Source organism: Lepidochelys olivacea (genome assembly GCF_965140295.1).
Source record: "Lepidochelys olivacea isolate rLepOli2 genome assembly, chromosome: 1".
Classification (NCBI taxonomy): Eukaryota; Metazoa; Chordata; order Testudines; family Cheloniidae; genus Lepidochelys; species Lepidochelys olivacea.
Window position 1 is genome coordinate 36030967 of NC_140411.1, and position 25664 is coordinate 36056630.

The window sequence follows — 25664 nt, forward strand, 5'->3', positions numbered from 1 at the left end:
TTCCCCTTCAAATATTTGTAGACTGACTCATTCCTGAGTCATCTCACTGCTAAGCTTTATATATTTAGTCCTCCAACCCTCTGCTTTTTTTCTTGATAACTTTTGGGTTTGACTCAGTGAGATTGAGTGCTAGGAGAGCCTGGTATCAGGTTGCTCTCCAAAACATGCAGTGCAATGCACTATGGGTTTTTTGCCTGCTGCAGAAAGGACTGAGGGTGAAATGGACCATCCAACCTAGTTATATTTAGAGCTATGTGAAACCAATTTTTCACGTCAGTGGCTAGACTGAAAAAGAAAAAGAAAATTTGTTTCAGGTTGAACCGAAATATATATATTTGGTGAACCAAAACAGTTTAAAAAATCATTTTGGGTCAAACAAAATATTTTGGTTTCATTTTTGCGGTATTTTTAACCCTTAATTTTTTTTTAACTAAAACAGATGTAAAATTCAAAACAAAAAGTCACTTTGAATAGAAGAGTTACAAAATACTTAGAATCTGTGGATTTTTTTTCCTAACTGAATCAATTTGACAAATTTGTGAAACGTTTTGGTTGCCCTCAATATGCATTTTTCAGTGAAAAAAATTTCATCCAAAATTTTTGCCCAGCTCTTGTTACATCCTTTGCATTTTATTCTGAAGATTTTGTAGAATTGTTTTAAATCTTAGCTTTAGAGCAGAGGCAGCCAAACTGATCTTTAATGATATTGTTATGCTTGAGGGTATTGGTGACTGCCAGCATCCCTGTCTTTGCTCTACAGGCAATCATAGACTTCCCTGAAGCTGAAGGGCATGCTAACCACCCTTTGCTCAAGATAAATGTAAGAGGCAATTAAGCTCCTTTATGGAGTAAGATGGATGAAACAATAGAAAACACACCATCCAAGGGACTAGATCACATATAAAGCATATGAGAAGTTGAGGCTGGTAGGCAGAGGGGTTTTCCCTGGGTGCTGATAGCGATACAGGAGCAGTATGCGTCTGGATGAGTCAGAAGCAGATGGTACCAGAAAAGTCATGAGACAGCCAGAGAAGCCCTGGAAGAAACCCAAGACAAAAAGCTTCTTTTGGGCAGAATGCTCGCTGAAAAGAGGCTGGGAATTGTGATCAAGGAAACTGTTTTGTGTAGCTTGAAAGCTTATCTCTTTCACCACAGAAATTGGTCCAGTAAAAGATTACCTCACTCACCTTATCTCTCTAATATCCTATTGTTTGGTTCTATTGTGTTCAGGGAAACATGTCTTTGTTTACATTCTAAGAAAATAAATAGGATTGCACTCAAGAAATTAATAATTCATATTCTGGTAGATTCCAAGGTCAGAAGGGATCATTGTGATAATTTAGTCTGACCTGTATAACACAGGCCATAGAAATTCCCCAAAATAATTCCTAGAGCCTATCTTTTAGAAAACAACCCATAAAATCTTGATTTAAAAATGACCAGTGATGGAGAATCCACCACGACTCTTGGTTAATTGTTCCAATGGTTAATTGTTCTAACTGTTATAAACACATGCTTTATTTCCAGTCTGAATTTGTCTAGCTTCATCTTATAGCCATTGGATCATGTTATACCTTTCTCTGCTAGACTGAAGAGCACAATATTAAATATTCCCTGTATAGACTGTAATCCAGTGACTCAAAAATCTTCTCTTTGTTAAACTAAATAGATTTGCATCTACCACAATAAGTCATATTTTCTAATCCTTTAGTCCTTCTCACGGCTCTTAGAACCCTTTCCAGTTTATCAACATCCTTTCTGAGTTGTGAGCACAAGAACTGTACACAGTATTCCAGCAGTAGTCGCTCCAATGCCAAATACAAAGGTAAAATAACCTCTCTACTCCTACTCGAGATTCTTCTCTTTATGCCTCCAAGGATCGTGTTAGCCTTTTTGGCCACGCCATTGCACTGAGAACTCATGTCCAGCTGATTATTCACCACAATCCCCGTATCCTTTTTAGTCCTGGTCTACACTGGGGGGGAGAGGGTGTCAATCTAAATTATGCAACTTCAGCTACATGAATAATGTAGCTGAAGTCGACATACTTAGATCAACTTACAATGGTGTCTTCACCACAGTGAGTTGACTGCTGCCACTCCTCTGTCGACTCCGCCTGCGCCTCTCGTGGCGGAGGAGTATAGGAGTTGATGGGAGAGTGCTCGGGGATCGATTTATCTCATCTAGACTAGACAAGATAAATCGACCCCCACTGGACTGATTGCTGCCCGCTGATCTGGTGGGTAGTGTAGACATATTAGAGTTAATACTTTCCCAGGATAGAGCCTCCCATCCTGTAAGTAAGGCCTGCATTCTTTGTTCCTACATGAAAATATTTACATGTAGCCATTTTCAGACTCAAATACCTATCATCAATTTCTTCTCCTAACAGAAACAACCCACACAGCCCCAAATGTTGGCTAACCACTTGGGCTAAAAGGGGCAACAATATATTTGAGGACAATAATATAGACAAAAAATAACAAGGTCTGTCTTTCTTGAAATACTGAAATAAATTTTTTGCCTTACATACCTAGTATATAGAAATCTTAAAAATGGCTAAGATATGTAGATAGAAAATTCTCAGGGTTTACTTACAGGAGGTTGGGCCAGATGATGTTCTTAGTTGCTTGAAAAACATAAGAAAAAAATAGGTATAAAGGAAGAAAACAACTATTGGCACCTGGAAAAATTATTTGAACTGTTTCTATCTCTGTTAAACCCACAAGCTCCTGGTAGTGAAAGGCAGAGCACAATTCATAACAGGCCATCACTCATCTCATATTGCGATGTTTGGCACCACGAGCAGAGAGTGCTCCAAAGAGGGAACCCCTAAGTCAATATCCTCCAGTAGATGTTTCAAACATTCCACCATTTGTGGTCAGAAGAGATATATGACACAGTGTCTGTTACCGTGCAGCAAACCTACAGTGTATACATTCTTTCTATACCACAATTCCAAATCAGGTATTATTTTCATTCCAAAAGGACTATAACTGCTGCAAAGGTTCTTAGGGAAGAAACATAATTGGCTCATAGCCAGACAGCTTGTGCAGCCTGCTTTTCATTTTATGGAGTCTCACTGGAAGTATGCTGCTGTTCTAATTAAACCTCAGCATTTTCTTCTGTCATGACAAGAACAAGCCCCATGGTTCTACATGGGGACTGATGTTTTCATAATAAGCTCTTCTAGAAACTTGTCAGCCTTAACTCAGGTTGATCAGGGAATCCATCAAATACGCTGAAGTTAACGATGATAAAACCAGAGACTTTTTATTTTTTTACAGTTAGCTTTAGTACAATGTATGTTCTTTCCACCTACTGTCTTACTTAAATCTGTATCACTTTTTTCTTTTAAAAACGGCTAACTATTTTGATAGTATAATAATGATTTGAACTTGTACAATATCTTATATTGGAGCATCTTACAGTGCTGCATGAAGGTAGGTAATATTGGTTTAAAAAAGGGAAAACAGAAGCACAAATAATAAATAACTGTCCCCAGATCACAGAATAAGCTGGAGGCAGATATATAACCCATGACTCCTGCCTGCTAAGGCTAAATGAAGAGTGAGCTAGGTAAGTCCTGATAGGCTACAGGGTCTAAGCTGGTATAATTTACATTTTCCTCTGAACCTGTCAGCGTGTACATCTCATTGATCTGGACATCTTCCACAGTCCCATTGATCTGGCCCTAACTAAGTAAATCTATGGGAGTGTAGTAGAGGGTGTCTGTGTAACAGCATATGGGTGTAAGGAGATTTAGGGTGCCCATTACTGTTCCAGTTACCTCTGCTCCCGCTTTCAGTGCGGCGGGATTGGGAGCAGGCTTGCAGTGTCACTATATCCCCATCACTGTGCAAGTGGGCAGAGGGAGTGAGGAATGGTGGATGACTTTACTCCAACCCCCCATGTCTCTATGTGCCAGCAGCAGATAAGATGATATACTCTTTATTCCACTCCCAGAGCAGAGTGAGACTGGGAGAGATAATGTGACTAGAGCTGGGCATAATTTTCCAATCCTTTTTTTGGTCGAAAAATGGAGTTTCAGTGACATTGAAACATTTCGCAAATTCATGTCAATTTCACCAAATTGTTTGTTGGGCAAAACCAAAACCAAAAAGCAACCAAAAATTGGAAGAAATCAAAATGCTTTGGTCTAACATTTTTGAAACATAACACTTGACTTTTTTTCAAATTGAAATGACTTTTCAAAATTTCCTTTCAATTTTATTTTTATTTTTTTATGTTACAATTGCTCAAAATTGAAACAAAATATTTTGTTTTGGCTCAAACAAAACAGTTCATTTGACCTGAAACTTTTTTTTAAAACTCTTCAATTTGCTGATTTTCCCCCCCAAACAATTGTTTTTTTGGTTGACCCAAAACAGTTTTTTCCTGATTTTTAGGAATTGCCAGCAAACTGGAAAATCCATTGTTTTCCGCAGCTCTAATTGTGACTTTTTGAGTCTCAATCTCCCCCCTCAGGGTGCTTCTTTGGCCGTGTCATGACTGATCCCTTATTTAGGTTCCCTTAGATCACAATGTTAAGTTCAGAGGGATATGTAAGTGATCCCCCTGCATCAGATCCCCTTAGATCTAGGCAACACTCTCTCTACTGCTGTTTACGTGGGTTTAAATTGGTGTAATTTACATGCTGAAGACCAAGGAAAAAAGGCATAAAAGGTATAAGTTATTGCTCTGCTTTGACCTTCTTTGGGCTCCATGCCCTGTAAATTATACCATTCTAGACTCCCTGGACAGCAGAGTGGTTGCAGTTAGTTGTAAAGGATTCTGAATGTCAGTTAGCCTATCTTAGCCCTGGTCTACACTAGGACTTTAGGTCGAATTTAGCAGCGTTAAATCGATTTAAACCTGCACCCGTCCACACAATGAAGCCCTTTATTTCGACTTAAAGGGCTTTTAAAATCGATTTCCTTACTCCACCCCTGACAAGTGGATTAGCGCTTAAATCGACGTTGCCGGCTTGAATTTGGGGTACTGTGGACACAATTCGATGGTATTGGCCTCCGGGAGCTATCCCAGAGTGCTCCATTCTGACCGCTCTGGACAGCACTCTCAACTCAGATGCACTGGCCAGGTAGACAGGAAAAGAACCGCGAACTTTTGAATCTCATTTCCTGTTTGGCCAGCGTGGCAAGCTGCAGGTGACCATGCAGAGCTCATCAGCACAGGTGACCATGATGGAGTCCCAGAATCGCAAAAGAGCTCCAGCATGGACCGAACGGGAGGTACGGGATCTGATCGCTGTTTGGGGAGAGGAATCCGTGCTATCAGAACTCTGTTCCAGTTTTCAAAATGCCAAAACCGTTATCAAAATCTCCCAGGGCATGAAGGACAGAGACCATAACAGGGACCCGAAGCAGTGCTGCGTGAAACTGAAGGAGCTGAGGCAAGCCTACCAGAAAACCAGAGAGGCAAACAGCCGCTCTGGGTCAGAGCCCCAAACATGCCGCTTCTATGATGAGCTGCATGCCATTTTAGGGGGTTCAGCCACCACTACCCCAGCCGTGTTGTCTGACTCCTTCAATGGAGATGGAGGCAATACGGAAGTAGGTTTTGGGGACGAAGAAGATGATGATGAGGAGGAGGTTATAGATAGCTCACAGCAAGCAAGCGGAGAAACCGGTTTTCCTGACAGCCAGGAACTGTTTCTTACCCTAGACCTGGAGCCAGTACCCCCCGAACCCACCCAAGGCTGCCTCCTGGACCCAGCAGGCGGAGAAGGGACCTCTGGTGAGTGTACCTTTTAAAATGCTATACATGGTTTAAAAGCAAGCATGTGAAAGGATTACTTTGCCCTGGCATTTGCGGTTCTCCTAGATGTAGTCCTAAAGCCTTTGCAAAAGGTTTCTGGGGAGGGCAGCCTTATTTCGTCCTTCATGGTAGGACACTTTACCACTCCAGGCCAGTAACACGTACTCGGGAATCACTGTAGAACAAAGCATTGCAGTGTATGTTTGCTGGCATTCAACCAAAATCCGTTCTTTATCTCTCTGTGTTATCCTCAGGAGAGTGAGATATAATTCATGGTCACCTGGTTGAAATAGAGTGCTTTTCTTCAGGGGACACTCAGAGGAGCCCATTCCTACTGGGCTGTTTGCCTGTGGCTAAACAGAAATGTTCCCCGCTGTTAGCCACAGGGAGGGGGGAAGGTTGAGGGGGTAGTCACGCGGTGGGAGGAGGCAAAATGCGACCTTGTAACGAAAGCACATGTGCTATGTATGTAATGTTAACAGCAAGGTTTACCCTGAAAGAGTGTAGCGACTGTTTTATAAAATGTGTCTTTTTAAATACCGCTGTCCCTTTTTTTTTCTCCACCAGCTGCATGTGTTTCAATGATCACAGGATCTTCTCCTTCCCAGAGGCTAGTGAAGCTTAGAAAGAAAAAAAAATGCACTCGCGATGAAATGTTCTCCGAGCTCATGCTGTCCTCCCACACTGACAGAGCACAGACGAATGCGTGGAGGCAAATAATGTCAGAGTGCAGGAAAGCACAAAATGACCGGGAGGAGAGGTGGAGGGCTGAAGAGAGTAAGTGGCGGGCTGAAGACAGGGCTGAAGCTCAAATGTGGCGGCAGCGTGATGAGAGGAGGCAGGATTCAATGCTGAGGCTGCTGCAGGACCAAACCAGTATGCTCCAGTGTATGGTTGAGCTGCAGCAAAGGCAGCTGGAGCACAGACTGCCACTGCCGCCCCTCTGTAACCAACCGCCCTCCTCCCCAAGTTCCATAGCCTCCACACCCAGACGCCCAAGAACGCGGTGGGGGGGGCCTCCGGCCAACCAGCCACTCCACCACAGAGGATTGCCCAAAAAAAAGAAGGCTGTCATTCAATAAATTTTAAAGTTGTAAACTTTTAAAGTGCTGTGCTTAAAGTGCTGTGTGGCATTTTCCTTCCCTCCTCCACCACACCTCCTGGGATACCTTGGTAGTCATCTCCCTATTTGTGTGATGAATGAATAATGAATGCATGACTGTGAAGCAGCAATGACTTTATTGCCTCTGCAAGTAATGATTAAAGGGAGGAGGGGAGGGTGGTTAGCTTACAGGGAAGTAGAGTGAACCAAGGGGCGGGGGGTTTCATCAAGGAGAAACAAACAGAACTTTCACACCGTAGCCTGGCCAGTCATGAAACTGGTTTTCAAAGCTTCTCTGATGCGTACCGCGCCCTCCTGTGCTCTTCTAACCGCCCTGGTGTCTGGCTGCGCATAACCAGCAGCTAGGCGATTTGCCTCAACCTCCCACCCCGCCATAAACGTCTCCCCCTTACTCTCACAGATATTGTGGAGCACACAGCAAGCAGTAATAACAGTGGGAATATTGGTTTCGCTGAGGTCTAAGCGAGTCAGTAAACTGCGCCAGCGCGCCTTTAAACGTCCAAATGCACATTCTACCACCATTCTGCACTTGCTCAGCCTGTAGTTGAACAGCTCCTGACTACTGTCCAGGCTGCCTGTGTACGGCTTCATGAGCCATGGCATTAAGGGGTAGGCTGGGTCCCCAAGGATACATATAGGCATTTCAACATCCCCAACAGTTATTTTCTGGTCTGGGAATAAAGTCCCTTCCTGCAGCTTTTGAAACAGACCAGAGTTCCTGAAGATGCGAGCATCATGCACCTTTCCCGGCCATCCCACGTTGATGTTGGTGAAACGTCCCTTGTGATCCACCAGAGCTTGCAGCACTATCGAAAAGTACCCCTTGCGGTTTATGTACTCGGCGGCTTGGTGCTCCGGTGCCAAGATAGGGATATGGGTTCCGTCTATAGCCCCACCACAGTTAGGGAATCCCATTGCAGCAAAGCCATCCACTATGACCTGCACATTTCCCAGGGTCACTACCCTTGATATCAGCAGATCTTTGATTGCGTGAGCTACTTGCATCACAGCAGCCCCCACAGTAGATTTGCCCACTCCAAATTGATTCCCAACTGACCGGTAGCTGTCTGGCGTTGCAAGCTTCCACAGGGCTATCGCCACTCGCTTCTCAACTGTGAGGGCTGCTCTCATCTTGGTATTCATGCACTTCAGGGCAGGGGAAAGCAAGTCACAAAGTTCCATGAAAGTGCCCCTACGCATGTGAAATTTTCGCAGCCACTGGGAATCGTCCCAGACCCGCAACACTATGCGGTCCCACCAGTCTGTGCTTGTTTCCCGAGCCCAGAATCGGCGTTCCACAGCATGAACCTGCCCCATTAGCACCATGATGCATGCATTGTCAGGGCCCTTGCTTTCAGAGAAATCTGTGTCCATGTCCTGATCACTCATGGGACCGCGCTGACGTCGCCTCCTCGCCCGGTATCGCGTTGCCATGTTCTGGTGCTGCATATACTGCTGGATAATGCGTGTGGTGGTTAATGTGCTCCTAATTGCCAAAATGAGCTCAGCGGCCTCCATGCTTGCCTTGGTATGGCGTCCGCACAGAAAAAAGGCGCGGAACGATTGTCTGCCGTTGCTCTGACGGAGGGAGGGGCGACTGACGACACGGCTTACAGGGTTGGCTTCAGGGAGCTAAAATCAACAAAGGGTGTGCCTGTACATCAAGGAGTATTTCAGGCAGGACTTCACGGAGGGTTCCAATAAGAAATGGTGCACCTAAGTTATCGTTGTTATTGGAACAAGGAGGTTAGCCTGGCCTCTGATTGATACATGGCTAGATTTACCTCGCTGCACCTTCTCTGTGAGTGACTGCAGTGTGATCTAGACAGGGGAGGAGGCAAATGAGTACAAAACAAATCTGGTCTATTTCTTGTTCTGACCCACTCCATCTATCTTTTACATCTTTGGCTGGCAGCAGACGGTGCAGAAGGACTGCATGCCATCCACATCTCATGGCTGCTCGGCAGAAGATGGTACAGTACGACTGCTAGCAGTCCGTATCGCCTGCCCGCTCACCATAAGACGGTTCAATAGGACTGACTGCAGGACTAAAGAGAATGACCTGCTCAAGTCACTCCAAATTTAGTCCCTGCGCCCATGTCTGCCCAGGCGCTCCTGATCGACCTCACAGAGGCGACCAGGAGCACCTCAGACATGACGATGACGACTACCAGTCGTACTGTACCGTCTGCTGCCACAAGGCAAGGGGTTGCTGCTACTGTGTAGCAATGCCGTACCGCGTCTGCCAGCACCCAGGAGACATAGGGTGACGGTTACCTGAGCGGGCTCCATGCTTGCCGTGGTATGGCGTCTGCACAGGTAACTCAGGAAAAAAGGCGCGAAATGATTGTCTGCCCTTGCTTTCACAGGGGGAGGGAGGGAACGGGGGCCTGACGATATGTACCCAGAACCACCCGCGACAATGTTTTAGCCCCATCAGGCATTGGGATCTCAACCCAGAATTCCAATGGGCAGCGGAGACTGCGGGAACTGTGGGATAGCTACCCACAGTGCAACGCTCCGGAAGTCGACGCTTGCCTCGGTACTGTGGAAGCGCTCCGCCGAGTTAATGCACTTAATGCACTTAGAGCATTTTCTGTGGGGACACACACACTCGAATATATAAAACCGATTTCTAAAAAATCGACTTCTATAAATTCGACCTAATTTCGTAGTGTAGACATACCCTTAGTATAAGGTGGTTAATATACACAATGGGTCTGATTCCCCTCTCCGTTACCCTACTGTAAATCAGGAATACACTCCACTTAAGTCTAGGAATGACACTGGTGTAAAAATACTGTAAGGGAGAGCAGATTCAGAACCCTGATCTCTGTGGGGGCCATCCATCGCCCATTGAAGTCAATACCATCTGACAACCTTTTAAGTTAAGGAAATGTGGCACAGGCACAATACAGTACAAGTGGGCCATGAATAAATTTAGGCTAGAAGTCAGAAGAATGTTTCTAACCACCAAAGAAGTGAGAACAGCCTCTCAATAGGTGCAGTGGGAGCAAATAATTTGTTTTAAGATAGAACTGGATAAATTTATGAGGGGGATTATGTGACATGGTTGCCTGAGATGGCAGGGGCTGAGCTTCATGGCTCAGGAAGGTTCTTTCCAATCCTATCTTTTATGTCCTAAATCTCATGCTTCAGTCAGTAATCTGTAGGGGTCAAGAAGGAACCGTCTCCCCATGATGCATTCTGATCCCCCGCCCTCCTTCCCCTGAAGCATCAGAGATGGCCACAGATGGTGATAGGGCCTATAGCTCACCAAATTGATCCCCTGCCATTGCTGGAGCCTCAAGCATTGATGCCCCTCACTCCCTCCTATTCCCTGCCAGTGGCACACAATAGTTTGGTCTAATATAGGTCACTGGCCTTAATGCAAGGGTAACTGGGTAGTGGCCTGTGATGTGCAGGAGGTCAGACTAGATTAGTGGTTCTCAAACTAGGGCCACCACTGGTTCAGGGAAAGCCCCTGGCAGGCCGGGCTGGTTTGTTTACCTGCTGCGTCCACAGGTTCGGCTGATCGTGGCTCCCACTGGCCGCGGTTTTCCGCTTCAGGCCAGTGGGGGCTGCAGGAAGGCCGGCCAGCACATCCCTCAGCCCGTGCCACTTCCCGCAGCCCCTATTGGCCTGGAGCAGTGAACCGCAGCCAGTGGGAGTTGCGATCGGCTGAACCTGCAGACGCGGCAGGTAAACAAACCAGCCAGGCCCGCCAGGGGCTTTCCCTGACCAAGCAGCGGCCCTAGTTTGAGAACCACTGGACTAGATGATCATAATGGTACCTTCTGGCTTAAAAAATCCATGAATCTATGCAAGTTTCTTTTAAACTCAAATAAATGAATATTAGTGGATTACACATCCTCATCTCTATCATGCAATACACACATATAGTGCAATGCGACTGATTGTGACAGTCCAAGAATTTTACTCCTTTATTTCCTGACTTTTGAGTGTTTAAACCCATATCTTTAACATTGTGTAACTGACATAAATGTTTGATATTTTAAATTACAGGGTCTCCACCCTCTTTTTGCTACTCTACTGGTTTAACAATCATATAAGGAATCTTAGGCATTTAAAATTAAACATATAACATCAATATTAAATCTTAATGATTTTCTTCTGACTTTTAACTGGCCTTCAAGCCAGATGGAGATTATTTTATTAATTTAGAATGCATTTTTAAATGATTTAAAAATCAGAGGAGAATTTAATATTTAAACAGAATTTTTAATATTTATATGCTGGAATAGATTTTATGATTGTTAAGGTCAGCAGAATGGAGACTGGCTAAATAAATTAAATACTGTACACAAATAAATAAATAAAAAAGTCTCCATCCTACTTCAGTTTTGGCTGAGTGTCTCTATAATGTAGGTAAATGCTTAAACGCATATTCAGCATTAATTATTTTGCTTTCAATTGTCAATTAAATATTAATGTTGGCTGAAAGCTTGTTCAATTTTCTTTTGCATACACGTCCCACCCTTTTACTGTTCCCATAATTACAGACCCAATTCTGTAGTCCTTGCCCACCCAAAGTTTCCACTGACATCAGTTGTAAAGTGAATCACGTCAATGGGAAATTTGGCCTTAGGGTGAGGTCACAGAAACATGAACGTCAATCTAAAACTTTGTTTTTATTATTTTACTGTATTAAGTAATTGATCCTTGGGTCTAGCCAATTGCAGGTCTCAAGCAATGGGGAAGAAAAGTCAGAACTCATCCACCTTTCTGCTCCCTTGATCCTGGGGCCAGCCAGGGGCCTGTTTTTGTAACTTAGAGCATGAGATTTCCAGCCCTTCCTTATTTCCAGTTTGGCTAGAAATTCTTTGTACCATAAAATAACTTTTGGTTCTTCCCTTTCTGATTCTGGGCAAAACCAACGAAGACATGCAAAAGTGTACAAAGCTACTTAATACCAAAGCTACCCAAACATTGCTGAACCTGAAGGTTTTGTTCATTTCATTCATGTTTCTCAGATATCGCAGTGACAAGCATGGTAGAAAAAAATAGTCATTCAACACTAGCTAGAATCTGCCTTCTTTTATGAACTTTACCTTTCGGATTATCAAGACCAGTACACAAACTGTTCCTCTTTTGCTGTTATTAAGTGGTTTTACATAATCTACAGGGGGAAAGATTCTCTCTCTCTCCCTCTCTCTCTGATTTCAGTTGCTCAGTTCTATGGAGACAAATTCAGGAAAAACTCTTTATTGAAACCACTGGGAGTTCTGCCTTGTTAAATCTGAATAAGGCCTTCAAGACTTGGCCCAATGATTCTGTATCTCCATTACTCCCTGTGGGTACTGTACACAGTTAGCATCTGATGCCACATCTTGATCCACTCATAGAAAAAGAAAGAGTGTAAGATGCATTTTTCCTTCACTACTTTTCAGCCTTCCCAGTGGAAATATTTTATTCTAAAACTTAGTGCATTCTCTGGTCCACTACGGCCACTTAAGCGGTGCAAAGTTGATTTAAAGCTGTTGGTGATGAGAATTCCCCCTGTGTAGGGGAACTTTCTGCCTCCTGTTCCAGCTACCCTTCACCCTGAGTACAGGAGTGGATATCAGGGGTGTTCCAGAGGAGTGGTGTGGCAGGGAAGGGAGTGGGCATGGCAGAGCAGAACTCCGCTACGTCTCATCCTCCACTGCGGTAAAGTCCTTGAGGATGCAAAGTCCCCAGTGTTGTAAGTGAGAGCTGCTCCCCTATCCTTTGTGGTAGGAGAGCCAGGCTCAGAAAGCCACAACCAGCTTCCTGATGACATTCCACTATGCTTAAGTAGAGTTCAGGTCATGTGGAGAATCTGCCCCATTGTCTCAAGTCTAATCATAATAATAATTCAATCCAAGTCTCATTCAAAAAAAAAAAAACTTCCCCAGTTGTAGGTGTCACTTGTACTCACAGGATTACGTTGTAAAACTGACTCTTCTGTAATCTAAAGCATGAGATAATTTGGCACCACTGCTGGCCTGTCAACTGGAGAAAACTCAGTGCAACAAGCCAAGAGGGTTTGCACAATTATATTTTATGCAACACTCTAAAATACTTGATTACATAGGCTATGTCTACACTAGAGAGCTTACCATGGCACAGCAGTACTGATTCAGCTGCACCTCCCTAAGATCTCTCATGTGGCCATTCAATGCCCATGGGAAAGAGGTGTCCTGTCGACACAATTAATCCACCCCAAAACGGTAGCTATATCGGTGGGAGAAGCTCTCCCACCGATATAGCACTGTGCACACTAGCGCTTATTCTGGCATAATTTATGTCGCTCAGGGGGGTGAGAATACTCACAACCCTGAGCGACGTAAGTTTTGCCAACATCAGTGTTAGTGTAGACATAGCCACAGAAAGAGAACAAAAGAATATCAGAAATGTCTCACTCACAAAGGGATAGAAGCAAGTGAGGAATGAATAAAAAGAAAAAGAGATAATATAATTGAAATAAACAACAGAAAAATGTTGCCATTTATTTTTTGATAGACTTTTTAGTCAGCAAAATCTGAACATTAAAAAGATAATGTTTTTTTCTAATAGTTCTTTCTTTAATACTTCATAGGCATATCTAAGATTTTCATGCTATTGGGCATAATTCAGCCAAGTTCATGCAGCTGATTGCCCTCTCCTATGTGATTTGATCAACTTCCTTCCCTGAATGCTACTGAACTAAGGCCATTGTGTACCGTCCTCACTTAGTGAGACAAACCCAGCAGCTCTCAGTTAGAGAGAACCCCACTAAAGTTTTATAAGAGGAAGTTTTGCCTCTGCAAAGAGAGGATGGAGCAAGAATAGCAGGATTTGAGCCAAGGCATGGTGCACAAAAATCCCATTATTAGTAAAAGGAGGATCACCTTTTAAGTACAGGTCATTTTTGTGTTCATTAATAGGTGGAAGTGGAGTTATCATTCCTTGCTTTGGATAGAGGCATTGTGGATGGAAAATGCAAATATCTGAGGATGGAACTGCACAGGATGGTGGAGACACACTGAGTGAGATTGTGCCATTTACTCCCCAGGGGGTTTCACATCAGTGAGGACTGCAGAATTCTATTTATCAAAGGTACTTATATTACTTCCATGACCATTGCATCTTAGTACATCACAGTCTTTAATGTGTTTATCCTCACAGCATCCCTGTGAGGTAGGGAAGTGCTAGTACTCTCATTTCACAGACTAGAATGGAAGCACAGAGAATAAATGACTTGCCCTGGATCACATGGAGTCTGGGGTAGAACAAGGAATTGAACCTAGATCTCCCTAGTCCCAGGCTAAGGCTCTAACCATTGGACCATCCTTTCTCTCTTGTTCCTTAATAAAAACAGCCAGTTAATCAAAGATGTATATTTTGCAGTTCTATGACATAATGGAAAAAATATACCAAGAGCCCAGCCTGGAAATAATCAATTAGCAGTTGTGGCACTATGGAACAGGGAAGAGGTGAAACTGATATAGCCTGTAGTTCTAAATAGAGGGTGGAATCATGTTTGAAAGTCAAGTTGCGAAGCTAAATTTCAGCTGATGAGTTCTATAAGGAAGCAGATAAGAAATATATTGACTGGTCAGAACTCATCCTTTTCTGGGAAAAGCTGACAATTCAGCAAAAACCTGTGATGCGTTGCCAACATTTTAACAAGGGACTCCTATAAAAATTGTTCCATTCCTGGCCTGCGATAAATCCTGTGTGCCAACAGTGCTGCCTGGGGAATCTATTAATTTTGTTTTCCTATTTAATCAACATTCCTTACTCAAAACCATAAACAAGGGGGCAAAAACACCCTCAAAAACACAAGAATAAAACATTTGGCCAACTAACATGTAAAATGCACTTTAAGAGGAATACTATTCCTAGAAAATATAATGTTCAGATTGTGCAAAACTTATATTCAGCGCCTGCTCATTGTGTTCAGCTTGTGTGATGTCAAATGTGGGAATGGGGCTGAAGATCTTGAAGGGACTGCCCATTGGTATCCTTCAGTTGGAATTTTTTAAACAATCCCTGACCCTTGGTGCTTTCCAAATACTTAAGTGAAGGGATAAGTCAGGGAAGATATGAAATCCAGTACAGGCAAGGAAATCTTCCCAGCCCTTTCTCAATTTTAGTGGAGAAACTTAAAATGGGGTTTCTGAGACCCTCAAAGAATCCACTTATTTGCAACATTCAAACATCTAAGTTTTAGTATATATTCCAGCTAAAAAGGTATATTAGCTGGAGTTAAAGTTGTGAGTACATATCAGTATTTTAGGCCAAAAAAATAATATTACGATTATCCCTGACGCAAACATTACAAACCAAGGAAACTGTGAGTAACAGTTAAACTTATAAGAAACCCAAACAAATTAAGGCCTGAAAATGCACAGGTAAGGTATTTAGACAACCTTAACTCTGTCTTACAGTGATGCTAGGAGAGAAAAAATGTAAACCACCCCTCTTCCAGTCTTTAGAAATCTGTTCCATCTAATTTTGAAAAATAGACACTAAATTGCTTTTATCATAACAAGACAGGGCCTAATTGTAATATCCTTACTCATGCTGAATGCTATTCTATACCATGACTAGTCCAATCAAAATCAACGGGGATATTGACTTGTTGCTTGACCTTGGGTAAGTCACTTTTCCTCTCTGTGCCTCCATTTCTCCTACCATCCTTTGTCAATTTCCATTATAAGCCTTTCAGGGCAAGGGCTATCTCTTAGTACGTATTTGTACAGCACCTAGCACAATGAGATCCAGATCTTAGTAGTGCCGAACGGTATCAACCATAATATAAATAATAAATGATACATCGAGTAACAGTTTTAGGCCAATATAGAGCAATGATGTATTTTAATTAGTATATTTTATGTGCATGAAGCTTTCATGATGACATTATCAAGTTAATGTGTGCTACCTGCTTCTTTTGGCAGACAAGGAAACAATGTGACAATAATCTCTCATTGACTTCCATAGAAAGCAAAATTTGAATAATACATCAGGCAATGGAACATATGTAATGCAATGCATATATTTCCCGGTTGCCTTCAGTTATGTGAAATTGTGTGATGAAGAGTGTGTGGAGCCCAAGCTGGCCAACACTGAGGGCTATGGTGTTCTGCCATGGCTGTATTTGGCACAATACATGTACCTTCATGTGGCATCACTAAAAGATATTGCACTGTTCTCTTTAAAAGGAAAACAAAATGGCAGAGGCTGCTCTGTTGTATGACTAATAGCAGAGCTCTGAGGAGATGCTTCAAATCCAATTTAAAAATCTTAGCTGCACAAAAGATGGCATAAAAGTTGAAAAGAATGAAAGAAACTATGTTTTTCACAGAGATAAAAGAAAAGATGCCTTTGATACAAAAACATTGAGCCGTTTCTTAAATGCAATAATTCTGTCCAAGTAACCTGTTTTACTAATAGTTATGGGTAATGATAGGTGGTTTATAAAGAAAAAAAGGGACATACCTATGCCTATTCAATAGAAAAAAGTAAATCTTTAACTGTAACAAATTAAATGGCAAAAAATGTAGTTAACACAGAGTTAAGGTTACCCAGTGATCACTCATGCCCTTCCAGAATGAGTTCAGCAAAACTCAATCTTCTGCAAACCAGGAACTGCAGAGTTAAGATAAACACTGAAAGAGACACGACCCCTATAACTCAGCTCACCTCAGGGTGGGAAGGGAGATGGGCTCAGATCCCCCGAGAGGGGCAGAAGGCCTCCAGTTCCTGGCAACACAAGAGCGGGGCTCAGACACTACCACTGGGGGCAGTTAACTCCTGCTACCTCTGTCTACTCATGCTTAGTGTAATCTACTAGGAGTGAGAATAAGCACATGAGGATTGTGACGAGCCTAACTGGAGAAGCAAAACCAGCAAGTTAAAGAAGCATGGGCTGGATGAATGGACTATGAAGTGGATAGAAAGTTGGCTAGATTGTCGGGCTCAACGGGTAGTGATCAATGGCTCCATGTCCAGTTGGCAGCCGGTATCAAGTGGAGTGCCCCAAGGGTCAGTCCTCGGGCCGGTTTTGTTCAATATCTTCATAAATGATCTGGAGGATGGTGTGGATTGCACCCTCAGCAAGTTTACAGATGACACTAAACCGGGAGGAGAGGTAGATATGCTGGAGGGTAGGGATAGGATACAGAGGGCACTATACAAATTAGAGGATTGGGCCAAAAAAAATCTGATGAGGTTCAACAAGGACAAGTGCAGAGTCCTGCACTTAGGATGGAAGAATCCCATGCACCACTACAGACTAGGGACCGAATGGCTCGGCAGCAGTTCTGCAGAAAAGGACCTAGGGGTTACAGTCGACGAGAAGCTCGATATGAGTCAACAGTGTGCCCTTGTTGCCAAGAAGGCCAATGGCCTTTTTGGGATGTATAAGTAGGGGCATTGCCAGCAGATCGAGGGACGTGATCGTTCCCCTCTATTCAACACTGGTGAGGCCTCATCTAGAGTACTGTGTCCAGTTTTGGGCCCCACACTACAAGAAAGATGTGGAAAAACTGGAAAGTGTCCAGCGGAGGGCAACAAAAATGATTAGGGGACTGGAACACATGACTTACGAGGAGAGGCTGAGGGAACTGGGATTGTTTAGTCTGCGGAAGAGAAGAATGAGGGGGGATTTGATAGCTGCTTTCAACTACCTGAAAGGGGGTTCCAAAGAGGATGGCTCTAGACTGTTCTCAGTGGTAGCAGATGACAGAACGAGGAGTAATGGTCTCAGGTTGCAGTGGGGGAGGTTTAGGTTGGATATTAGCAAAAACTTTTTCACTAGGAGGGTGGTGAAACACTGGAATGCGTTTCCTAGGGAGGTGGTGGAATCTCCTTCCTTAGATATTTTTAAGGTCAGGCTTGACAAAGCCCTGGCTGGGATGATTTAGTTGGGGATTGGTCCTGCTTTGAGCAGGGGGTTGGACTAGATGACCTTCTGGGGTCCCTTTCAACCCTGATATTCTATGATTCTATGATTCTAACCTTTTCCAAATAACAAAACCCTGTGACCTCATGAGGTGCACCACGGTCAAAGGAATCCAATTAACCATATGGATTTTAGATCACTTAGAAGAGTTGAGCTTTAAACAGAAAGACAATCTTAACCTTAACAATAGAAGAGCTGTTGCTCTGCTATCATGTCTGTGATAGCCCTAAAACTGGAATATCAAGTAAAAACAAACTGGTAGTGGCAGAGTTAAAGATTTTCAAAAAGTTAAATGAAGACCCCAGACAGATTAGCAACCAAAACCCAAGTAAATTAACCAAATCTTAGCATGTTGAGAAGAAGTAGTGCTGGATGGCCTTTCCATTTCCATATTGCCCTCTCAGAAGAGAGAAGGAGATAAAATATAGTAAGAACACTTACCTCACAGGGAAATTGTGAAGATTCATTAGGTAATATTCCTACAGCACTTAGAAGATTGGAAATTCTATATAAGTTTAAGTTTTATACCACTAATATAGTTTCTCAAAGCAAATACCTATATCCAACAAGAAAGATAATCCATATGAGAGCAGGGCAAGGGGAAGATGGGGCTTAAGAGGAAAACAGAAATAAAGAAAAGTATAGATAGATAGATAGATAGATAATGATGGGGTCTAAATTAGCTGTTACCACTCAAGAAAGAGATCTTGGAGTCACTGTGGGTAGTTCTCTGAAAACATCCACTCAATGTGCAATGGCAGTCAAAAAAAAGCAAACAGAATGTTGAGAATCATTAAGAAACGGATAGATAATAAGACAGAAAATATCATATTGCCTCTATATAAATCCATGATATGCCCACATCTTGAATACTGCGTGCAGATGTGGATACCCCATCTCAAAAAAAATATTGGAATTGGAAAAGGGCAACAAAAATGATTGGGGTATGGAAAGACTGCCATATGAGGAGAGATTAATAAGACTGGGACTTTTCAGCATGGAAAAGAGATGACTAAGGGGGAATATGATAGAGGTCTGTGAAATCATGACTGATGTGGAGAAAGTAAATAAGGAAGTGTTGTTTACTCCTTCTCACAACACAAGAAAGAGGGGTCACCAAATGTAATAAATAGGCAGCAGGTTTAAAACAAAGAGAAGTATTTCTTCACACAACACACAGTCAACCTGTGGAACTCCTTGCCAGAGGATGTTCTTTTGTGAAGGCCAAAACTATAACAGGGTTGAAAAAAGAACTACATAAATTCATGGAGGATAGGTCTGTCAATGGCTATTAGCCAGGGTGGGCAACGATGATGTCTGTAGCCTTTTGCCAGAAGCTGGGACTTCCTCTACTGATTTTTCTTTTCCAATAGAAATAATTTTTGTTGTTCTCCTGTGGCTTCAGTGCAGTTGAAATGATTATGTAGACATGATAAATCGATCCCCAATTGCTCTGCCATCGACTCCTGTACTCCACCGTGGCGAGAGGCGGAAGCGGAGTCGACGGGGGAGCGGTGGCAGTCGACCCAACGCTGTGAGAACGTGAGGTAATTTGACCTAAAATATGTCAACTTCAGCTACGCTATTCTTGTAGCTGAAGTTGCGTATCTTAGGTCATTCCCCCCCTCGCCCCCCCCCCCAGTGTAGACCAGGCTGAAGCAAAATAGGCATTAAACAACTCAGCCTTCTTGTTGTCATCAGTTATGAGCTCTCCTTCCCTGCTAAGTAAAGGACCTACACTTTATTTCCTCTTTTTCTTGCTTTTAATATATGTAAAGAACCTCTTCTTATTGCCTTTAATGTCCCTTGGTAGGTGTAACTCATTTTGGGCCTGAGTTTTTCTGATTTTGGCCCTACATATTTGTGCTATTCTTTTGTACTCCTCCATAGCAATTTGTCCAAGTTTTCACTTGTGTAACATATTAAATCTGTAATATTAAATATATAATTATTGTAATATACCTACCTTTCTGTAGTCTTCCAAAGAAAAAAAGGTTGAAAGCAGATATTTGAGTGTATTTAATGAGCAATGGTGATCTGAACTGGTATAACTGAACTGCTGAAGAAGGGAACACATGGTAATTGTAGAACAATGAAAAACAAAATCAGAATGGACACAGAAAATAATTTTTTAATGCAGAAAATAATACTCTGAAATGGAGAGGTATCTGCTGAGGTTGTCTGTGCCAAAACTCAGTGGTCATTCATTGTTGTACTCCAAGTGAAAAAGAACACAAATGAACAAGCCTTCATGGGTTACCTCATTTCCAAATAATTATTACTTTTCTTAAATTGATTTGTCTTGGTATGGACTCATATTGGCAAAGCCTTATTGAATTATTGTATACCGTAACTATATCCCCAGAGACAACAGAATTGACTAGATCTGAAGCATGTTCCCATAAAAAGAAATGCAAAAAATTATTAATGTGACAGTGCTGACATTTCATCAGTCAAGAAGAAATCGTTGTGGAATACTACTACAAGAGATGAATGCATTTTATTTTTATAGGACTTTCATTAAGGGAATTTGAATAATTTAATTTGAAAGAATACTCAAGTGATTTTTTTAAACAGTTTTTTTTCTCTTCATTTTTTATAATGTCATATGAGAAACCAGGAAATAACTTCCTCTGCTGATTTGTCTTTTCCCATAGAAAGAATTTTAGTCGTTCTCCTGTGGCTTCAATGCAGTTGAAATGATTATGATGACTTCTATTTACTCACAACATTTTAAATCTATGTGGGCTAGCATCTCATGTTGCCAAAATAGTTTTATTTTGGTTGCTGTCAAAACATCAGCATTATTTCAGTGCTGGCTTCAGGAAAACAGATGTGTCTTCACAGCTTACTATTTCAGTGTTCTATCCTGGGATTTCGAAAGGGGATTTTCAAAGACAGTTAGGTGTTTGACTCCTTTGAGCATGTTTGAAAATTCCATCCATAATTCTGTGAGCTTAAAAGAGTAAAAATTAGCTTTATTTCTGGGTGGTGTACACCACTGATCATATTATTAGATATAAACTGGGGACAAAGGGATGGGCATTGATCCCTGTCCCAAAGAACTTACACTCCAAGTAGACTTACTCAGGTTGAGTAGTCCCTTACTCAATAAGTCATGCCATTCAAATTAATGGGGCTACTTGTGCAATAAGGTTTTTACTCAATGTGATTAAAGGCATTGACAAGTCTGATACATAATTAGTAATATGAATAGTGTTTAATGAAGTATCTCATGACATCAAGGGAGAGTGACCCCAACAGAGCCACCTTTGCCAGAGTATCCTCCCATTCCTTAAGTCACTGATTCATTTTTCCAGTCTGCTCCTCCTGCATTTCCTTGTTCCTTACTTTTCCACTCCTTTCCCTCCCTCCAATGTGTCTATCTAATATTTGCCCATGACTCATTCCCCTTCCATTTTCTCATGCTCGCCCAGTCTCCAGTAAACCCCATTCTTGTCCCATGTCCCATTCCCCTACTCAACATTTCAAATCAAAGAAATATATAACAAAAACAAATACTATTTAAAATATTCATTTAAAGTGACAATCTTGCTCCCTCCAAAATACCATATGTTTCATGACACAAAGTAATCATATTACCTTGTATTGGGTAACTTCTCCTTCATTCAGTTTTTCCTTATTTAGGTTATAAATTCTTTGGGGGCAGATACCTTAGCCCAGATGCTAGGCTGAAGCTGAGGAGTCCTTGGTATAACTCAGACAGGGTGAAGAGGTGTTAAAGAGGTGATAAAGGCAGCTGTAAAACACCATAGTGCTCCTCCTGTAATCCTGAGGTTGTCTTGGTACCAGTCAGGTCCCTGGGGAAACTGAGAACAGTCTGAAGGCTTGCAAAGGCTGCACTAATTTTTACTGACTGCTAATGACTCCAAGGATATGTCTAAATAGCTGGGGTGTGTGATTTCCATTTTGGGCAGACATACATATGCTAACTCTGCTTGAGTCAATGCAGCAGAGTGGCTGCAGTGGCATGGTCCTTGGTGTTGTCAGAGCAAGTAACCCCAAAGTTGTCAGATGCCACCGATGTGGTGCTCTGCTCTATCCAATGTTGATAACGATCAGCTGCGTGTGTGTTCCCTCTGTGTGCTGCCTCTGCTCTGCGCAGATAGCTGACACAGCAGATCCCGAGAGAACCCCCAATGACCACAGACTCAGATAAGGTATAAAGGCACCCGGCCAGGTTTATTGCCAAATGAAACACAATCTCTAGCTCCCTGGATCAGATGTCTACAGTTCTGCTAGTACATATGTGCTCCCTGACAATGGACTCACTCAGTCAGTGGCAGGACACTCCACTGCCCCTAGGCTGAACAAAGACACTGCCCCAGGGTTGCATTCTTATACACGGGTACAAACAAGTTACACATTACTCCTGAAATATTGAGGTGCAACCCCGCTACGTAGCAAGGTACAACCCCTCTGTGTGTTGGGGTGCTGCCTCTCTCCTGGTACATGTTGGTTTGAACAAACAAGTCTATCCACCCTATTATCCTTTTGACCCTGTCTTTTAGGATGGGTCAGCCTGTTCCTCATTATCTCTGTAGAATGTGTTCATACTGGATTGTTCTGGTGTCATCCTGGTCCATATTAATTCTATTAGTGCTTGATACCCTTTAGATATTTGTATACGTCCAAGTAGCGGCCTTCTTCTTGCCAATTGTTGTGAGCAGGGCCTGCCTGCCTTTGGCTCACAGCTTAACTTTGCTTTATTTTAGCAAAGTCTTGACCATTCCTTTGGTTCAGGCCTCAGACCGGGCCTCTGATACCAGGATTTATGTTTCAGGGCCTCATCTTACTACACTCGGCTTGGACTAGTCACAGACACACTACTATTTTTAAGTGCTAGCTTGAACATAGCTAGTGCATGTACGTCTACACAAGCTGGAAATTACACTACCCAGTTACTATGTAGAGATACTTAAAATGTAAGGTAGCCGTTGCCACACTGCCTTCATCCCAGCCACACCCATTTTGTTGGCAGCTGTGAGGTTATTAGCACAACAGCAACTACAGCAGGTTCTGAAGATTCCCTTACACAGAAGAGAAACTCCTGTGGCCAGATCTGGTGGGTTTAAGGCTGCTGAGCACATAGAATGGTGGGAATGCACTACATACACTGTCCTAATCTCATTCTGAATCTGTGCAGAGCATCTATCATAAATCTGGGTGCTATAAAATAAACAAACAATCAGAGCTTTGAAAGCAAAATTGGATTGTGGAGGACTCTCCCCATGCAACATCAGCTAGAAAGGATTTTGGCATTTATGGATAAGTCTGTCTTGAAAATTTTCCCCACTGCTTTATTCCCCACAAAATAATTGAATATGTGTGAGTAATCCTAATTTGTGTCAATAAACCTGTTATGTAGCTCTAGGCATAGACAGTTCAGACAAACATAGATAACCTTTGAATAGTTTGAATGGGTCCAGCATATTTTGAATAATTCTGAAGACAGAGTAGCCACAAAAACACACAAAAAGTTTGGGAGATCATAACCCATTTTAATATATTTCAAATTTGGGGACCCATAAGCATGTCATTGCTACTTTTAAACAACATTTGGCCAGGAGTGCATTTGTAATTCTAAATGATCATCATCAAAACTTACTTTGAATTCATATTTTTATATATTTATATTTATATATTTATGCTGTATAGTATAGTGTACCATGCAGATACATTAATTCGAAGCAAACTGGGCACATGGAACTGAGATTCTTAAGTATTCAGCTTTATCATTAATGTCTGCAATCTGCATAAATGCATCTTGATGTATAAAGCTGTGACATTCAGTAATATCCTCTGTAATTACTCCTGATCTTTGAATGCTTTTAGCCAGACAAAACCCTGACAATCTCTTTTCCTAAAGTCATGCTTTTTCAATAAATATGCTTTCTTAAAAAAGAAAGTTTGCAAGGATTTATGTCCTGCTGGATGCCTTTTTCTTATGAGGCACAGCCACTAGAACTGTGCTTTTTATTCAGGTCCAAATACATGGGCTTTGGACTGAGAATTCTGGAGGTATGGTTTCCCCTTTGCAAAATTATAATCCCAGCAACGCAGTAAAAATTAGAATGTAGTAGAGACAGCTCAGAATTTAGCAGAGAGGTTGGCAGAACTGTTCAGCCATGAAACCAAACCTCAAAAGCCAAATAAGGAGGCTTTGTAGGAGGGAAGCCATGGTTTGAAGAAAGTAAGAAACCACTGTTTCAGAAAACATTGCTGTCCTCTTAGACTTCCTTTATCTGGACTTCCATTATTAATATCTTCTCCTGTGTTGTCAACTCTGGGTGTTGCATCTCCCCTTCCTACCTCCAGCCCCCAAAATGTAACTTACTTAAAAAAAAACAAAAAAACTGAACTAATAAACACCTACTAACCCCTCCCCCAAAACTAATCACATGTTTTTTTCTTTCCTTTTGTTTCCCTCTCCCTAAGCTATGTCTAACTTAGGCCCCAATTCCACAAATACACATGCATAACATTATGTGCTTGAGTGTCCTGCTGAGTTCAATGGAATAAACTCAGATTATAAAGTTACTCTCATGCATAAGTGTATAAAGGATCAGGCCTTGGATTGAAATCTCCTTGGGTAAAAGATCTTGTAAAGCACAATGCATACCAACAGCACAGAAGACAAATAAATAGTAAACTATTAAAGTCTTGGTGACACTAACATGAGGCTGGAAAAGGTACAGAAAAGGGCAACAAAAATGATTAGGGGCATGGAACAGCTTCCAGATGAGAAGAGATGAAGAAAACTATGACTTTTCAGGGTGGAAAAGAGATGACTAAGGGGGGATATGATAGTGGTCTATAAAAATCATGACTAAAATGGAGAAAGTAAATAAGGAAGTGTTATTTACTCTTTCTCACAACACAAGAAAGAGGGGTCACCAAATGAAATTAATAGGCAGCAGGTTTAAAACGAACAAAGAGAAGTATTTTTTCACAAACGCACAGTCAACCTGTCAAACTCCTTGCCAGAGGATGTTGTGAAGGCCAAGACCATAACAGGGTTCAATAAAGAACTAGATGAGTTCATGGAGGATAGGTGCTTCAATGGCTATTAGCCAGGATGTGCAGGGGTGGTGTCCTAGTCTCTGTTTGCCAGAAGCTGGGAATGAGTGACAGGGGATGGATCACTTGATGATTCCCCTGTTCTGTTCATTCCCTCTGAAGCACCTGGCATTATCCACTATTGGAAGACAGGATATTGGGCTAGAAGGACCATTGGTCTGACCCAGTCTGGCCATTCTTATGTTCTTATGTATGGCTGTTTGACAAGACAAAATTATTTATGGCAATTCTGTTTCTCATAGTCCCTTCCTCTTCCCTGAAATTTTCTATATCACATTAGATTTTCATAAAAAGAAAAGGAGTACTTGTGGCACCTTAGAGACTAACAAAGTTTATTTGAGCATAAGCTTTCGTGAGCTACAGCTCACTTCATCGGATGCATACAGTGGAAAATACGCATCCGATGAAGTGAGCTGTAGCTCACGAAAGCTTATGCTCTCATAAATTTGTTAGTCTCTAAGGTGCCACAAGTACTCCTTTTCTTTTTACGGATACATACAAACACGGCTGCTACTCTGAAACCTGCCATTAGATTTTCAATTGACTAGGCTGGAAGGTGAAATATGGGCAGTATAATAAAGAGATTTAATAGTAAGCAATTTCTTTTTCTGGTCACTTCCTCTCTTTGTTTTTTCTCTCTTCCCTAGTGTTTTCCTTTCTCCCCTTTTCACTTACATCTTGGCTGCCCCGGAACACCGTGCTTCCCTCACAATGGTAATAGGGGTAGCAGAA